Source organism: Mobula birostris, chromosome 6, assembly GCF_030028105.1.
Source record: "Mobula birostris isolate sMobBir1 chromosome 6, sMobBir1.hap1, whole genome shotgun sequence".
NCBI lineage: Eukaryota > Metazoa > Chordata > Chondrichthyes > Myliobatiformes > Myliobatidae > Mobula > Mobula birostris.
In genome coordinates, this window is record NC_092375.1 from 144910752 (window position 1) to 144929132 (window position 18381).

At 41.0% G+C, this 18381-nt stretch overlaps 1 protein-coding gene across 6 annotated transcripts in view; it reads right to left on the bottom strand.

The window, feature by feature from the left end:
• LOC140199430 (microtubule-associated protein 2-like) overlaps positions 1-18381 on the bottom strand; it is a 316902-nt gene that overhangs the window by 245537 nt on the left and 52984 nt on the right. For 4 of the 6 annotated variants that reach the window (XM_072261527.1, XM_072261526.1, XM_072261528.1 and 1 more), the window contains exon 3: positions 8890-8963. The exons of 1 other annotated variant lie outside the window; for it this stretch is intronic. The gene's annotated coding sequence lies outside the window, so the exon portion shown is untranslated. Of the gene's footprint in view, positions 1-802; positions 877-8889; positions 8964-18381 lie in introns of those variants that run through there. One more of the 6 variants, XM_072261525.1, reaches the window with a different exon arrangement.

Consider the following 18381-nt stretch of genomic DNA (forward strand, 5'->3'; position numbering starts at 1 on the left):
CATTGAGGCAAGCTTAACCCTTCTTGAACACCCCCCCCCCTCACCCCGGTCAGCTGGTCCGCAAGAATATTGTCAATATTAAACTGGTCCACAGTGCAAAAAAGGTTGGGGACCCCTGGCCCAGAGGATAATGATCTCTGATGATAGACGTTGCCTTCTTGAGACCGTTCCCTCCGTTGATATTCCACAGTGGGGAGGAAAATGCCCGTGATGTACTGGTGAGTCTACTACCCTCTGCAGCTTCTTATGTTCCTGTGCACGGCGAACACTGAGCTCACAGTTTACAATCAGTATCCTTATGTAAAATTCCCGACCATAATGCAACCAGTCATGATACTTTCAACAGTACACCTGTAAAAGTTTGTTAGAATGTTTAGTAACAAAACAAACCCCTTAAACTCTGAAGTTAAAACACTGACATGCTTTCTTTATGATTGTGTCCACGTGCTGGGTCCAGAACAGGTCATCTGAAATGGTAACAACCAGGAAGTTAAAGCTGCTGACTCTCTCTGCTGACCACCAAGTCCCCAATGTAGACTGATTCATGTTTATCCTCTGTCACCTTACTGACATCAACTAATAACTCATCAGTTTTGCCAAAAATGAGCGAGAGGTTGATGTTCAGGCACCGCTCAGTTAAGTGTCCTATCTCGCTGTGGTAAGCTGACTCATCACTTTTAGTGTCTGTCACACTAAAGTAATGTCATCGAGTTTGATAATGGCATTGGAGCTGTACTTAGCCACTATGTCATGTGTGCATAGGTGGCAGAGCAGGAGCTAAGCATACAACCTTGAACAGTACCTGTGTTGATGATCAGCAAGGAGGAGAAATCGTTCTCTGCCGATGAGAGAGTCGAGTCTACAGTTGCAGAGGGAGGTACAGAGGCCTGGGTCTTGAAGCATGATGACGACTTTGGATGGGATGACTGTGTTGAAAGTAATGTGGTAGTCGATGAACAGTAGCCTAACGTACAAGTTCCTGTTGACCAGATGGTCCGAGCAGAGTGAAGAGACTGAGAAATCACATCCACTGTTGACCTGTTGTGGCGGAAGGCAAATTTAAGTGGATCTAGGGTATCCTTGAAGCAAGAGTAGATTAGCGCCATAACCATCCTCTCAAAACACTTTACTACGGTTGAATTAGGAGCTACCGGGTGGTTGTCTTTAGGCAGATCACCACATTCTTCTCGGGCATTGGTAATGCCTTTTTGTAGCAAGTCAGAATCTCAAGACAGCAGAAGTGAGAGGTTAAATATATCCATAAAATACTTCAGCCAGTTGGTTCACACAGATCTTTAACATCTGAAGTTACCTGGTCAAGTACTAGGAGCCAGGTGTTAAGATTCCATTCTTGACTGATATTCAAGAATCTTACAGAAAGATACAGACATGCAGTGCTGGAAAGACTGCTTGCTGAAATTATCAACTTATGAACTTCAAACACAAGTGTCTGAATCCAACTATTAAAGACCAGGTATGAGCCATCAAACCAGATAATATGTGGATATATACCAAGAGTCAACAAATTGTGAGAGCCCGTTGAGATAGTAAACTACTATACAAACACATGAAAAAAAGGAGTTCATAATGTTTATTGAGATAACTACAGCAGACCAACTGGAACAGATGGAAGTGAAGATGTTTTTGTATCTCATTGGTCATGAGGGGAATCGAGGGCAAGAATGTTATCATCCAATGAAACCAAATTATGGACCACAACTCATATGCACTATAAGCATGCTGAAACCCCGTCATAGAAATGAAGTAGTTGATTGTTACTAATCCTTGCATGCATGGAATTTGGGGCAGAAAGAATCCTTGAATACTTTCTTAACAGAGCAAAGATTGTAAGGAGATAATTGCAATTTTGCAGATTTGAAGTACAAACATTTGAATTTGTTCAGCAGTGACCAAGGTATTTGTGGAATCCAGGAGTTGAGAACAAGAGTGGCTACAATGTAAGACACTGTTGATTTTAGAAAAGTACTTAGAGATATACGCAGCTGTTTAAATCCAAGAAATAAATGGTGGATGGGTAAAAGACAGACATGCATGTGGTGAAGTGGAAGACAAAAGCAGAATAGGGATAGAGCAGCCAACGTTGCTTAGACATTGCAAATATTGTGGATGACAACCAGAATGGCTGACAAAACAATGTACTGTTTGAGGGGTAAAGCACATGTTAGTTGAATTGTAAAATCACTTCCACAAGTAGTACAGAGGAGTAGTCATGGAAAGTATAAAAAGTAGATGAATTATCCAAGAATTCAGTCAGAGTCAGGTTCAGATACCAGTTGCAAACAATACACCTGCTGCCAGGTGAGTTAAATTCTGCGGCAGGAACTGGAATCTATATATCATTTGGGAAGAACGCTATTTGGAATTGAGAGGAATTTCAGAAAAGACAGCTTGCTGTCCTTGTAGGGGTTGCAAACTACCTTTGCTACTTCTTCAGAACCTCATTCAAAGTGTTATAAATGCCATATCAGATAACACAAGTCATCTCTGGAGAAGGGTAAACAATGGGAGACACAGAATTAGAGATGAGAACACTGATGAGTAAATGCAGGGAGGTATGATTGGGAATAAAAAGAGAGAAAAAAAGTTGAAATTGAAGGATGTCTCCTTCAAACTTTATGTTCTAAATGGACTAAATCCATCAAAGCTCAATACAGAAAGGAGTATAGATCCAATGTACAGTGTGAAATACAAAGCTTTCTGGGAATCAGTATCTATCTGAGCAAGCTCCTGTCTGAGAGAGGTGCATGAACCATTTGCAGAGACATGGAATGGTGTTGTTTGGACATCCATGAGCAAAATATTAAATGAATGAAGGAGACATGCTGCGATAACTTGATGATAGGAAGGAGCAGACACTACACACAGGTGTCTCAATTAAGGTGGAACGCAGTAGGCCAGGCAGAATCTATAGGAAGAAGTACAGTCAATGTTTCGAGCCAAAACCCTTTGTCAGGACTAACTGAAAGAAGAGCTATTAAGAGATTTGAAAGTGGAAGGGGAAGGGGGAGATCCGAAATGATAAGAGAAGACAAGAGGGGGAGGGATAAAGCTAAGAGCTGGAAAGTTGATTGGCAAAAGGGATACAAGGCTGGAGAATGGGAGAGGATCATTATACGGGAGGCCTAGAGAGAAAGAAGGGGGGAGGGGGCACCAGAGGAAAATGGAAAGCAGGCAAGAAGTTATTGTGAGGGGGATAGAGAAAGAAAAAAGGAATGAATGAATGAACAAACAAACAAACAAATAAATAAGGGATGGGGTACGAGGGGAGGGTGGGGCATTAATAGGAGTTAGAGAAATCAACGTTCATGCCATCAGGTTGGAGGCTACCCAGACGGAATATAAGGTGTTGTTCCTTCAACCTGAGTGTGGCTTCATCTTGACAGTAGAGGAGGCCATGGATTGACATATCAGAATGGGAATGGGACGTGGAATTAAAATGTGTGGCCACTGGGAGATTCTGCTTTCTCTGGCAGACAGAGGGTAGGTGTTCAGCGAAATGATTTCCCAGTCTGTGTCGGGTCTTACCAATATATAGAAGGCCGCATCAGGAGCACCAGACGCAGTATATCACCCCAGCCGACTCACAGGTGAAGTGTCGGCTCACCTGGAAGGACAGTCTGGGACCCTGAATGGTGGTGAGGGGCAAGTGTAAGGGCAGGTGTAGCACTTGTTCCGCTTACAAGGATAAGTGCTGGGAGGGAGATCAGTGGGGAGGGATGGGGGGGGATCGAATGGACAAGGGAGTCGCGTAGGGAGTGATCCCTGCAGAAAGCAGAAAGGGGGGGGGAGAGGGAAAGATGTGTTTGGTGGTGGGATCCCGTTGGAGGTGGCGGAAGTTACGGAGATTTATATGTTGGACCCGGAGGCTGGTGGGGTGGTAGGTGAGGACAAGGGGAACCCTATTCCTAGTGGAGTGGCGGGAGGATGGGGTGAGAGCAGATGTGCATGAAATGGGAGAGATGCGTTTGAGAGCAGAGTTGATGGTGGAGGAAGGGAAGCCCCTTTCTTTAAAAAAGGAAGACAACTCCTTCATCCTGGAATGAAAAGCCTCATCCTGAGAGCAGATGCGACGGAGACGGAGGAATTGCGAGAAGGGGATAGCATTTTTGCAAGAGACAGCGTGGGAAGAGGAATAGTCCAGGTAGCTGTGAGAGTCATAGGTTTATAGTAGACATCAGTAGATAAGCTGTCTCCAGAGATAGAGACAGAAAGATCTAGAAAGGGAAGAGAGGTGTTGAAAAGGGACCAGTTAAATTTGAGGGCAGGGTGAAAGTTGGAGGCAAAGTTAATAAAGTCAATGAGCTCAGCATGCATGCAGGAAGCAGTGCCGATGCAGTCATCGATGTAGCAAAGGAAAAGTGAGGGATGGTTCCACAAAGCCAATAAAAAGGCAGACATAGCTGGAACCCATACGGGTGCTCATGGCTACACCTTTAGTTTGGAGGAAGTGGGAGGAGCCAAAGGAGAAATTATTAAGAGTAAGGACTAATTCCGCTAGATGGAGGAGAGTGGTGGTAGAGGGGAGCTGGTTAGGTCTGGAATCCAAAAAGAAGTGGAGAGCTTTGGGACCTTCCTGGTGGGGGACGGAGGTATATAGGGACTGGATATCCATGGTGAAACTAAGGCGGTGAGGGCCAGGGAACTTAAAATCATTGAAAAAATTCAGAGCATGATAAGTGTCATGAACATAGGTGGGAAGGGATTGAACAAGGGGGGATAAAACAGTGTCAAGGTATGCAGAAATGAGTTCGGTGGGGCAGGAGCAAGCTGAGACAATGGGTCTACCTGGGCAGGCAGGTTTGTGTATCTTGGGTAGGAGGTAGAAATGGGAAGTGTGGGGTGTGGGAACTATGAGGTTGGTGGCGGTAGATGGGAGATCCCCATGTAACCGGACAAGTGCTACACCTGCCCTTACACTTCCCCCCTCACCACCATTCAGGGCCCCAGACTGTCCTTCCAGGTGAGGCGACACTTCACCTGTGAGTTGGCTGGGGTGATATACTGCATCCGGTGCTCCTGGTGCTACCTTCTACAAACGTATATATTGGCAAGAGCCGACGCAGACTGGGAGACCATTTCGCTGAACACCTACGCTCTGTCTGCCAGAGAAAGCAGGATCTCCCAGTGGCCACACATTTTAATTCCACATCCCATTCCCATTCTGACATGTCTATCCACGGCCTCCTCTACTGTCAAGATGAAGCCACACTCAAGGTTGGAGGAACAACACCTTATATTCCATCTAGGTAGCCTCCAACCTGGTGGCATGAACATTCTATTAATGTCCCTCCTCCCCTTCTTACCCCACCCTTTATTTATTTCCTTTTTCCCTCTCTCTGTCCCTCTCACAATAACTCCCTGCCTGCTCTCCATCTTCCTCTGGTGCTCCTCTCCCCCTTTCTTTCTCCCTAGACCTCCCAACCCATGATCCTCTCCCTTCTCCAGCCTTGTATCCCTTTTGCCAATCAACTTTCCAGCTCTTAGCTTCATCCTTCCCCCTCTTGTCTTCTCCTATCATTTTGGATCTCCTCCCCCCTTCCCACTTTCAAATCTCTTACTACCTCTTCTTTCAGTTAGTCCTGACAAAGCGTCTCGGCCCAAAACGTCGACTGTACTTCTTCCTATAGATGCTGCCTGGCCTGCTGCGTTCCACCAGCATTTTGTGTGTGGTGCTTGAATTTCCAGCATCTTCAGATTTCCTCGTGTTTGCAAATGCTTTGTGCTTATGCAAGCTGGCTTCGGACAGTTTTTTTTAAAGAAATTGAGAACAGGTGATTATTGAGTTAGAAGATCAGCCATGACTTTACTGTTTGTAGCAATGTCTTATCCTCTTATGGAGGATCATTGCACACAACTTGCAAATTGGCTGAGTGTACAAGCATTCTCAATAATTCAAAACATAATTAGGATACCAAGCATGAAACAAACAACATAGTAAGAAATATTATAATCTTACAGCCAGAAGACTACCAGAAATTTGTTATGATGTGGCATTTGAACTGCACGATTCGGAGCGAGGGAAGGAGACAAAGAATGAAGTTTAAACTGTTCTTCGACCATTACTTTCAATAAAAATGAACTAAGCAACTAAAGTGACCTGATTTTCAGAGATATAAGGATATTTGTCCACAAGTTATAATGGACTGAGCTGATCAAATATTTTAACTTCTCACATTTAAGTCTTTGAAGAGCTAAAGTAACAGTCTGTTAGCCGAGGATGAGTGAGATCACAGACCATAGATCATAAGCAAAGGCAGCAGAGGCATGAACAAAGAAGAAACCAACGAAAATGTTCCAGCAAGTACCAGATCAACTATAGGTAGAAGTAAGCTCAGGAGTCAAAACTGCCTTCCAAGCCCCTAGAATTACTTTGCAAAAAATGTTTCTGCTTTGCTATCTGTTTCCTCCTTTTTGATGCTTGTTCAAAACCTTAAAACCCTGGGACGTGTTATTTTCGTGGTATCTTCTTATGCAGATCATTTTGTTTGATGCTATGAAGCAATCAGTAACACTTTAAAGACACAATACATATTATTGCAATTCCTCAAAGAAGATCATTTTCAATATCAGAACGTAGGCTGCATCTAAGCAAAATAGTTGTGAGAGTTTAAAACCAAACACAGTGAGACAGCTGGATAAATTACAGGGGAAAGGAAGAAATGAATTCCAGAATAGCCCAGAAAACAGTTAACAGGTAGAGAAACACAAAGAAAAGGAGCTCCATAGAATAAGAGACAATAATGCCTAAAAGAGATATAAAGCCATAATAAATAAAATTAGAAACATAAGCAGATTAGAGCTGGAGATTAATTGCGTAATGGGAAATAATGTTGTAATGAGGAATTTTACCGAGATGGGAAAAGTATCCCATTCACTATTTTGGGAAATCAACTTCCTAAAAAGCATCTATTCAGTAGCCATTCATTATCTAAGGGATAGTTTACCAAAAAATTAATTCCCAAGTAACCAACGGAGATGTACTTCATGAAGACACTTGTGAGTTACCCAAAAAGCTGACAGTTTGATTTCTAGATATTATCACCTGGCTTAACAGAGAATACCATTATTACCACACAATTACAACCCTACTTCAAGAAAGTGGTATCCATCATTAAGAACCCTCACCATCAGGGGCCTGCCCTCTATTCATTATTACCATCGGGCAGGAGGCACAGCAGCCTGAAGATCCACACTCAACATTTTAGGAATAGTTGCTTCTCCTCCGCCATTATATTTCTGACTGGTCCACAACTACCTCCGTACTTCTCTAATGTACTATTTAGTTTTTATAACTTATTGTAATTTTTGTCTTGTGCTGCACAAAACAACAAATGACACACCATATATCAGTGATGATAAACCTGATTCTGAATCTGATATCGGAAAGGCATAAAACAATGAGAACAACCAAGGGGCTCCGGAAAGAGACAAGTTAATGGCTGGACACTTAGATTATCACAAGGCCCCAAGCCAAGAGACAAATTGTACAGAAATTTAGGAGTACACAAACTAGAATTATGTATATTCCCAGCAGTAAAATGGCTGCTAGAGGTATGCAAAGTGTGTAGGAAGACAAACGGAAACACCACAGAGTTAGACACACTGCTATAGAAAAAATGTCCCAGAGAGCTACCACTGTTAACAGTTGGAGACTCAGAGAAGATGAGTTCAAAATTAGTTCTCAATCTTTTATATAAATTTGCAAAACACCTTTTCTTCCAATAATTGCTTCTCTACCGGTTAGTTTATGAGTACTTTGGTGTACAAAATGATCTGTAATTAATACAATTTCCTTAGTTTTGGCACTGTAAAAGTCTAATTGTCTTATAAGCTAAACTCTCCACTTACAGCTTTAACTCAATTGCATGTTAAAAAAAAATGCCATTTCTTAAAGAAAAGAGGCAGGATAATGCTCGGGAGAGAGTAGCTTGCATGATGTGAGTGTCTCCAAAATGTCACTTGGGAATTAAATGTTTAGAAATGTCTCTATTAAAGGAAAGCATCAGAACCCAACAGGAAGCATTCCACGACCCTGTAAGAGAAGCAGGAGAAAATTGTCAAGGCTCTAGAGATTATACTTAAAGACCATTGAATGCAAATTGCTTGGCAGAGGACTGGAGAGTGGCCTATGAAGTAATCACGTTCAAAAAGGATTAATCCATTTTACTACAAGACAGTTTGACATCTGTGAGAAAGAAAATTGTAGAGTCCTTAATTACCATACACATAGATGGAAGAAAAAGCTTTATAAATAGGCAATATGGATTTCAAACAAAAACCTCAGATGTCTTTGAGGAGGTAACATAAAAGATTGAGAAAATATGGACTCTCAGAAATCCTTTGACAAGAAACCATATGGAAAAGGAAGTTTAATAGAATTAAATGACCACCAAACTGGATGTGAAGGAAGAAATTATAGAAAGAGTTAAAGGTTGCTTTTGCTTTGCATTCTGGCTAAGAGTCATAGGATCCAGTCTTTACACTGTGCCATTTAGAAAGTGTATATAGGGCTAGATTGAGCACTGAGATACAAGAGATGCAGTTAATCCTTTACAGATCAAGGAACGACCTAGTGGAATGGGAAGATGGAGTCACAAAGTAAAATGCATCAGGTGGAATTAAACATCTGCAACCAAAGGGCATGTTGGGTAAAGTAAATCTAGAGGTAACTTAAGCAGAAGTAGACTGAGTAATGAGGAAAACTAGAGAATTAATGTGTAGGTTCACTGCACAATAAAGGCAGGATCGCTAATTGAGTAAATGGAAATCTATACGCTTTTTTTTTAAACAAATGATAAAGGTACAAAAGCTCATATAAAACCCACAGTAAGACATTTGTTAAAGTACCATGTGCAGTAATGGACTTACATTAAAGGAAGGTGTAGATCTTGCCTGAAGGACCTAGGCTCTTGACTTGAGTGGTGGCTTAATTTTGAGGCATCCTGATTAAAATAATTAAAGATCTGTTTAGCATGCTAAGTGATAGATAATAAAACTTTCACAGTGCCATGAGAATAGGTTCAATATATAAAAGGCAGCAATGGATAAGCTGTTCAGCAAATGTTCTTTTTCTAATGACTGAGACTGTGGAATACATTGATGGCTGCTATGGTTGATGTCACTTCCCTGTCAAGGGTGAAGCAAATCGTTGATCAAACTAGAAGTGGTATTATATAAAATTCAAGTCGATCTGGATAATATTTATAAATATGATCTCCTCCATTGATTCCCATCTGCTGAAAGCACTAGAAATGAATTTTCTATAATAAGTACATCTCCTGTTTGCAACACACACAAAGTGCTGGAGGAACTCAGCAGGCCAAGCCGCATCTCTGGAAAGAACAGACCTATTGGTTCCCTTTTTTTTAAAAAAAAAGACTTGGCCCTAGAGATGACACATGCAAGACATGCTCAGCCATGTAACTCAACTCAGAATATCAAGACTTGCCGAACAGGCTGAAGGACCACCTGGCCTTTTCCTTCTCATTAATTGTATACGAGGAAATAAAATAATTGAGAAGTTAGAGCACAATGACAATACAATTCAGTTAGAATAAAAATCAGTGAGATGTTTAATATTGGTATTTACATGGCATGTGTTAATCATACATACATCTGATGTTTCTTAGTATTAAGGGGTCCAGAATAGGTAGTCATAAAGGCAAAATTAAATACAGATGATTTTGATGAGGAACCACTGTAAACTGCAGCCAGGAAATTGCACAGAAATGAATTCCCAGAGAATGAAAACAAAGAGTAACTTTAGCCAGTCAGGCAGCATCTGTGGAAAGAGAAACTCAGTTCTGAATAAGGGATATGTGAATCACATATATTTATACATATAAATCATAATGAATAATTTAAACAAACAAGAGTGTTTTATCAACCAATATGTATACAAGATTATACAGATATCCACAGCATAGTAAATTTTAGATTGCCCCATTCAGACCTAAAGATTTAAATACTGTTTAGGCCTTCTTACTCATGTGGGATCATGTCTGTCCTGACAAGGGGGCTCACTCTGCTTGGCAGGTGAGACTTGTGGCTGTGAAAACAATCTCAGGTTTGATTGTCTCCTCCATGGTGGTTGTAGGAGCTGACTGTGAAACTGCAGGAAATGGTTTTGACAGCAATAGTCACCTTTCTTGTTCTTCCTTTTTCTTCTAGTTTATCCATCTTGATCTTGGGAATGTATATTTAGTTCAATCAAGTATTCTCTTACTAATCCTTCTACTGATCCCTTTACGATATGATCTCGCCTTTTGGTTCCATCATCCACGCCATCTGACAAATCCTCTATTTCTGTATCTCTGTCAACTCCTTCCTTTTTGGCCTTCCATTCAGCCACCTGGGCATTGATCTTTGGATCTACTTTAACAAGCAGCTTGTCTCTCACTTGAAGTTCATGCAATAACCTTAATGCACGCAGAGTACTTTCTGGTTCCTTATAGTCACAAAAGCCAAAGCTCCTTGAACTCTCTTCCACTTAAAACAAAGCCACATTTCAAAAATAACTGGCTGATTAACAGATCAGAAGCTTTCTTAGATACATTGCCTATAAAATCTGTTGTAGTCGGACCACTGTTTTCGTCATTTTCACACTTCCTCTGAGCAGCATAGTCCTTCCAACCAGATGCACAGAGGTTGGTATCAACACCTGTTTGCCCTCTGTTGGGCAATGGTTCATGGTGTTCAGCACGGAAACAGTTGTGGCATCGTCCATTACCTTTCTTAATTTGCTTTTAGTGGGTTTCATTGAAGGGGATGTGGCATGCAAATAGTGGATGGATCGCCAATCAAGTTGTAGTTGTCTCAGCCAATCACGTCCCAATTAATAATGGCTTCAGTTCTAAATATTCCTGCGTTACTTTTACAATGCTGGCCATTCTGTTTTTACCAGATACAAGCTCAATGTGGCTTGCTGGATTTCGTATTTCACTGTTACGAATGTCATTCCCACAGGAATCATCTTTTCTTTAGTACAATTTCTTAGTTCGATACCTGCAGGGTTCAGTTTAATACAGGTCAACCTTCACTAATCTGGCACCATTGGGACCTGAGGAGTGCCAGATTAGTGAAAATGCCGAATTACAGAAGGATCACATTAAGCATAATCAGTGCCAGATTATCGAAGGAACCAGATCACAGGTAGTCGTATTAGTGAAGGTCGACCTGCATCTTAGAAATGTCATTCAAACTCATTTAGTGGGATGACAGAAAGAGCCAGCCCAATATCCAATTCCATTTTAATTAATTTAGCCATTCAGTTCTGGTGTAAGCCATATTGCTTGTCTCGTCAGTTTTTACACTGCAAATCTCAGGATTACACAGTTCCGTGTCACTCTTATCATCAGATTTTTCATCAACAGCAAATGAGTGCCCTTTTTGACTGCAACTTAATTTTCTATCTTTTTCTCTTCCCTGTGCAGTCCATTTATTTTTGTCTCCCCGACATGCTCTTTGCATGCGTTCTACTTTGTTACATTTTCTGCAAGTTTTGCCCTTAAATCTGCATCGGCCTGGTATGAATGAGCCCCTGACACAATGGTATGCTCAGCCAGGCTGGTTTCTGTATTAGACGCTGCAATTTTGTTCATAATCACTTTCATTTCTGACTGCAACTCAATTGATCTGTCCTGACGAAGGGTGTCGGCCCAAAACGTCGACTGTAGCTCTTCCTATAGATGCTGCCTGGCCTACTGCGTTCACCAGCAATTTTTGTGTGTGTTGCATCTCTGTCTGGAGTTTCCATTGAAACAGTGATATCCACTAGTCCTTAAAATGTAGGTTCTGGTTGAGTTAGGAGCTGTTTTTGAATGCTTTCTTGTAAGACTCCTCAAACTAAATGATTTCATTAAGCCCATTACTGAACTGACAATAGTCATAGTCATACTTCATTGATCCCGGGGGAAATTGGTTTTCGTTACAGTTGCACCATAAATAATTAAATAGTAATAAAACCATAAATAATTAAATAGTAATATGTAAATTATGCCAGGAAATAAGTCCAGGACCAGCCTATTGGCTCAGGGTGTCTGACCCTCCAAGGGAGGAGTTGTAAAGTTTGATGGCCACAGGCAGGAATGACTTCCTATGACGCTCAGTGTTGCATCTCGGTGGAATGCTCAGGCAATCTCTTCAATTCAGCCATGTATGCTGAAATGGACACCCTTTTCTTTTGATTTTGCTTATAAAACCTAACATGTTCTGCAATTAACAATAGCTTCAGATCTAAATATTGCTGCATTACTTTTACAATATCAGCAATGCTCCTTTCTGCTGGTTTGGTTGGAGCAGTCAAACTTCAAAGAAAACTGTATGCCTTTACATCCAGTGAACTCAGCAAAAATTGGTACTCGTCTCTCATTGCCCACAGGAAAAAGAATCTCAGGATGGTGTGTGGTGACACGTATCTACTCTGATAATAAACTTTAATTTGAACTTTGATTGGCTATTTCATTTGTTTCAAAATATTGTTGATAAACGTGTCAATTTTTCCCAACGTAGCCAGCCATTTCTGCTCTTTTTTTTATATTGTAATGTAATTATCACCCAGTACTCAGTCTTTATTAACCCATGAATTCTTCTGTTTACTGCCGTTAAAAAAAACTCAGCAGTTTGCACATGTTGGGCTGTGTTTTTTAACTCACCGTTCCTCACTGTGCTTTTTTTAAAGTTTGAATGTCTCACTGCACTTCAACAGGTCAATAGTTGTCTCGGGTTCATTTTAAAAATACCTCATCACCAATGTTATGTTTTGTAACTTCAAGACATTTAACTAACTCAAAGGAAGACTCAGGAGCTGAAATACTAATCTAACTTCGAGTTTACTTTACGTGAGCCATGCACATATCAGGTGGTAGTGTGATGACATATGCGATTCACATATTTATGTATGTAACTCATAATGTATTATTTAAATGAACAAGAATGCTTAATCAACCAATACATAAACAAGATTACTCAAATTTTAAATACACAACATCCTCCATATTGGAATATCTCCAAACCTAACAACATCAAAGAATTACAGGCCCACTTTCCTACAAACAATCTATTCAAATATGATTACAATCTATTTCCTTCTGTTATGTCTGTTAAGCAACTCAGTGTCATATAAAAATATAATAACTGTAACTCACATCATGCTCGTGTTTGATAACAACAAATGAGGGGATCCAGCACAAATTCATGGGAGCCCCCCCCCCCCGAGACCAAATCTCATTGTTCCTAAGGAGATTACCAGCATACAAGGAAGATGGGATCCATTATATTGGCGACATTTCTTTCAAGATTCATTTTACTTCATCTCTACCTCTTTACTATCTTCAAGAATTCATTGAATAAATTGGTAAATTTGTTAAATGCCTTATCTCTTAAATACCATTTTTTGAGACACCAGTTACCTGAATCTTGATAATTCTTTTCTAGCTCTTGGTAATTCATTCTTTAACTCAAAAAATGGGCAAGTTTCACTGCACTTTGGGTTTCCTATTTCCTTTCTCAATATAAAAATCTGAAAATGCATTACCATTAGCCTTAAATGGCAGCAAGTCTGTATTTCAATTTTTATAATTCTGTAGTAAAAATCAGCAAGGAGCAACCACCAACTCTAAGGCAACTGCTGGATACAGCTTATGACTGATCTACAGTGACAAATAAAGCAATCAACGATTGTATCAATAAATCCTACTTGTGACCATCCTTTTCTACCACTCATCTGTTGTCTGTTTGCTTCTCAAGTTGACAAAATATCTTTTTTTTTGTGATCTTGTCAAACCTGTTCATATCTAACTACTCTTTTCTAAGCAATAACAACAGAAAATGCTGGAAACACTCAGCAGTTCAGACATCATCTTCCTAAAGAAAAAGTATGTTAATACTTGATGTCAAAGACTTTTAGTTAGAACTGTGAAAGACTCAGATCAAGTTAGGTTTAAGCTACAGAGAGGGTGAATGAATGGTGGACAGAACAAAGAAAACATTTTGGATAAGACAAGGACTGTGTTGCCATGGGGTTTAGCTTTAGGTGAAGTCATCTGGTTGATTGACAGCTTACAGCCACAGCAAAACCAGTCTCACCCTATCAATGATATTCCTGCCCCACCCTCTTTGCAACTAGAAATTAATTTGGCTTCTCTTTTCCAACTCTGATAAGGCATCTGCAACCTGAAAGATTGACTTGTTTCCTTCCCGATCTGAACATCTTCAACATTTTCACTTTTTCTTTCAGATGTCCAGCACCTACATTTTATATTAATTTTCTGCCTAATCAGTGTATAGGTATTTGAGACTTAGAGCTATCCTTAAAACTCGGTCATATTTTTAATCCGTGCTCCCCTGTACATATAATTGTGACCACATCTGTTGATATACAGTAGCATTTGTTGAAAGTGATCATAAAGTACAGATCATATAGATTCTGTTATAATTTCAAATGAAAATTAGAACCCATTTGAAGGAATAAATGTTTATGGTCATTGGTGAGCACCAGTGATGGCACTAGCACAGGGGTCCTCAACCTTTTTTGCACCACGGACCAGTTTAATATTGATAATATTCTTGCCGACCGGCCGACCGGGGGGGGGAGGGGGTGTTAATCACGACAGGAATATAGGTGATGTCACTTATCTGTGGCTAATGCACTCAATTTGTTTCTAAAAGGGTTTATCTAACGAATTTAATGTTAAACACACAGCGCATATTTTCCTTGCACGAATATAGTGATAAGTCAATTATAAGTCATAAGGGGGTTCCTTATGTCCAGTCTATTCCACAATTTAGTTTTCGTTGCATTCATTGCAGAAAACTCCGCTTCGCAGCGATATGATGTTGGAAATGGAAGCAACGTTTTCAGTGCTTTTGTGGCTATCTCAGGATATTCAGCCTTGACTTTGATCCAGAATGCCGGCAGAGATGTTACGTCAAACGTACTTTTCAGCCCGCCGTCATTTGCAAGCTCCAGAAGTTGATCTTCTTCTCGCGCTGACATGGATGATTCACCAGGGGCATTCACAAATGGGTCATGGACCCATTCCTTTGCATGTCTTGGGTCATTTGTGGTTGGGAAGTAACGCTCAAATTCTGTCTACAGTGAAGATAGGTGTTCGCGCACCAGCTGTGAGCCTCAGTCTCTTCCAAATTCCCAGCTAATGTTGGGAATACATCAAATATGCCCCTGTCCACTCGCTGTCCCCACAGTTCCAGTTTGGCTGTGAAAGCAGACACTTTATCTGCCAACTTGAAGACAGTTGTCATTCTCCCCTGAAGTGACAAATTGAGTTCATTGAGCAGGTTGAAGATGTCACACAGATAAGCGAGTTTTGCTATCCACCCCTCGTCACTGAAGTGTACTGCCAGTGGTGACTTTGCTCCTGAAAGAAATCTCTGGAGCTGCTCTCTTATCTCAAAAACCCTGGCCAGGGCTCTCCCCTTTGATAGCCACATGACTTCAGTGTGTAAGAGAAGGCATTTGTGCTCTGCATCCATTCCCTCGCAAAGCTGCTCAAACAGACGTGAATTAAGGGCTTTTGCTTTGATGTGATTGATCACTTCAACAACGTCACTCAATAAGCTGTTAAGATCAGGTGACATTTTTCAGCTAGCCAGCATTTCCCTGTGTGTGACACAGTATGTAGACTGGCATTCAGGAGCAACCTCTTTGACTCGTGTAGTGAATCCAGACTCATTAAGCCGTTCCAACAGCTGTGCTTCGATGTCCTCCGCTATGTCATTGATTCTCCTTGAAACTGTGGTAGCTGAAAGGGAAACCTGTGCCATCTTGTTAGCTGCAGCTTCTCCCAACAGTTCACGGCACATGTCCTTGGCAGCAGGCAGAATCAATTCTTCACCAACAGTGAAAAGCTTCTTAGCCTTAGCAATACGGCTAGCCACTAAGTATGACGTTCTCAGAGCAGCAGCACTTGTGGAGGTGGTAGCTCTCAGCACTTGCTTCTGTCCCACTTGCTCACGTTTTTTCCACTCAGAAAACTCAACAGGTTTGTCTTTAAGTGCAGGGTGCTTGGACTCAAGGTGCCGAAGCAGTTTTGAGGGCTTCATTGCCTCATTAGGCAGCTTGTCTCCACATATCACACACAGGGGGCTTGAAGCACGTGAGTCACCAGTCGCAAAAAAGCCACATTTTATGTACGACTCGTCATATTTTCTGTTGAAGGAAGCTTTCTTTTTTTTTTGTACTCTCAGCCTCAGCTGTCTCTGCGCTATCATCATCGTTAGGCCTTTTACGTCCCCTACCACCTCTTCCAAAGAAACTCTAAAGCGACGTTTGTTTTTTCACTCATCGAGTAGTTGTAGGTTAATGACCGACCGATATCCTCGCATGGGTAAGAACCTTGCGTGTGTTCAAGTTCAACAGTGGGTGTTGCAGGGAATGAGGAAAGGTGCAGTTGACTCATATCGTTTCCTCGCGGCCCACATGCTTTGAGGCCCAGTACCGGTCCACGGTCTGGTGGTTGGGGACCACTGCACTAGCAGACTCCAAATTAAAAGACATCAGTAGCATTAGTAACAAATTATCACCCCTGCAAAGGCCAAATGATTTACTGCACGGTTTTATATAGCAAAAGTTGAGATAAAAATTAACTCAACTGACCAGTTAATCTGATAATAATTCTAGTGGCAATATATAACGCAAGTTATAACCATATAACAATTACAGCACGGAAACAGGCCATCTCAGCCCTTTTAGTCCGTGCCGAACACTTACTCTCACCTAGTCCCACCGACCCGCACTCAGCCCATAACCCTCCATTCCTTTCCGGTCCATATAGCTATCCAAGTTAACTTTAAATGACAACATCAAACCTGCCTCAACCACTTCTTCTGGAAGCTCGTTCCACACAGCTACCACTCTCTGAGTAAAGAAGTTCCCCCTCATGTTACCCCTAAACTTTTGCCCTTTAACTCTCAATTCATGTCCTCTTGTTTGAATCTCCCCCACTCTCAATGGAAAAAGCCTATCCACGTCAACTCTATGTATACCCCTCATAATTTTAAATACCTCTATCAAGTCCCCCCTTAACCTTCTACGCTCCAAAGAATAAAGACCTAACTTGTTCAACCTTTCTCTGTAACTTAGGTAATAAACCCAGGCAACATTTTAGTAAAATCTCCTCTGTACTCTCTCAATTTTATTGACATCTTTCCCATAATTTGGTGACCAGAACTGTACACAATACTCTAAATTTTGCCTTACCAATGCCTTATACAATTTCAACATCACATCCCAACTCCGATACTCAATGCTCTGATTTACAAAGGCCAGCATACCAAAAGCTTTCTTCACCACCTTATCCACATGAAATTCCATCTTCAGGGAACTATGCACCATTATTCCTAGATCCCTCTGTTCTACTCCATTCTTCAATGCCCTACCATTTACCATGTATGTCCTATTTTGATTAGTCCTACCAAAATGTAGCCCCTCACATTTATCAGCATTAAACTCCATCTGCCATCTTTCAGCCCATTCTTCTAAGTGGTCTAAATCTCTCTGCAAGATTTGAAAACCTACTTCATTATCCACAACTCCACCTATCTTAGTATCATCTGCATACTTACTAATCCAATTTACAACCCCATCATCCAGATCATTAATGTATATGACAAACAACGTTGGACTCAGTACAGATCCCTGAGGCACACCACTAGACACCGTCCTCCAATCTGACACATAGTTATCCACCACTACTCTCTGGCGCCTCCCATCCAGCCACTGCTGAATCCATTTTACTACTTCGTATTAATGCCTAATGATTGAACCTTCGTGTGGAACCTTGTCAAAGGCCTTACTGAAGTTCATATAGACAACATCCACCGCTTTACCCTCGTCAATTTTCTAAGTAACCTCGTCAAAAAATTCAATAAGATTTGTCAAACATGACCTTCCACGCACAAATCTATGTTGACTGTTCCTAATCAGACCCTGTCTATCCAGATAATTATATATACTACCTCTAAGAATACTTTCCATCAATTTACCTACCACTGACGTCAAACTCACAGGCCGATAATTGCTAGGTTTTAAACAATGGAACAACATGAGCAATACGCCAATTCTCCGGCACCATCCCCGTTTCTAATGACATCTAAAATATTACTGTCTGAGCCCCTGCTATTTCCACACTGACTTCCCTCAAGGTTCTAGGGAATATCCTGTCTGGACCCAGAGACTTATCCACTTTTTATATTCCTTAAAAGCGCCAGTACTTCCTCTTCTTTAATCATCATACTTTCCATAACTACCCTTGTTTCCTTTACCTTACACAATTCAATATCCTTCTCCTTAGTGAATACCGAAGAAAAGAAATTGTTCAAAATCTCCCCCATTTCTTTTGC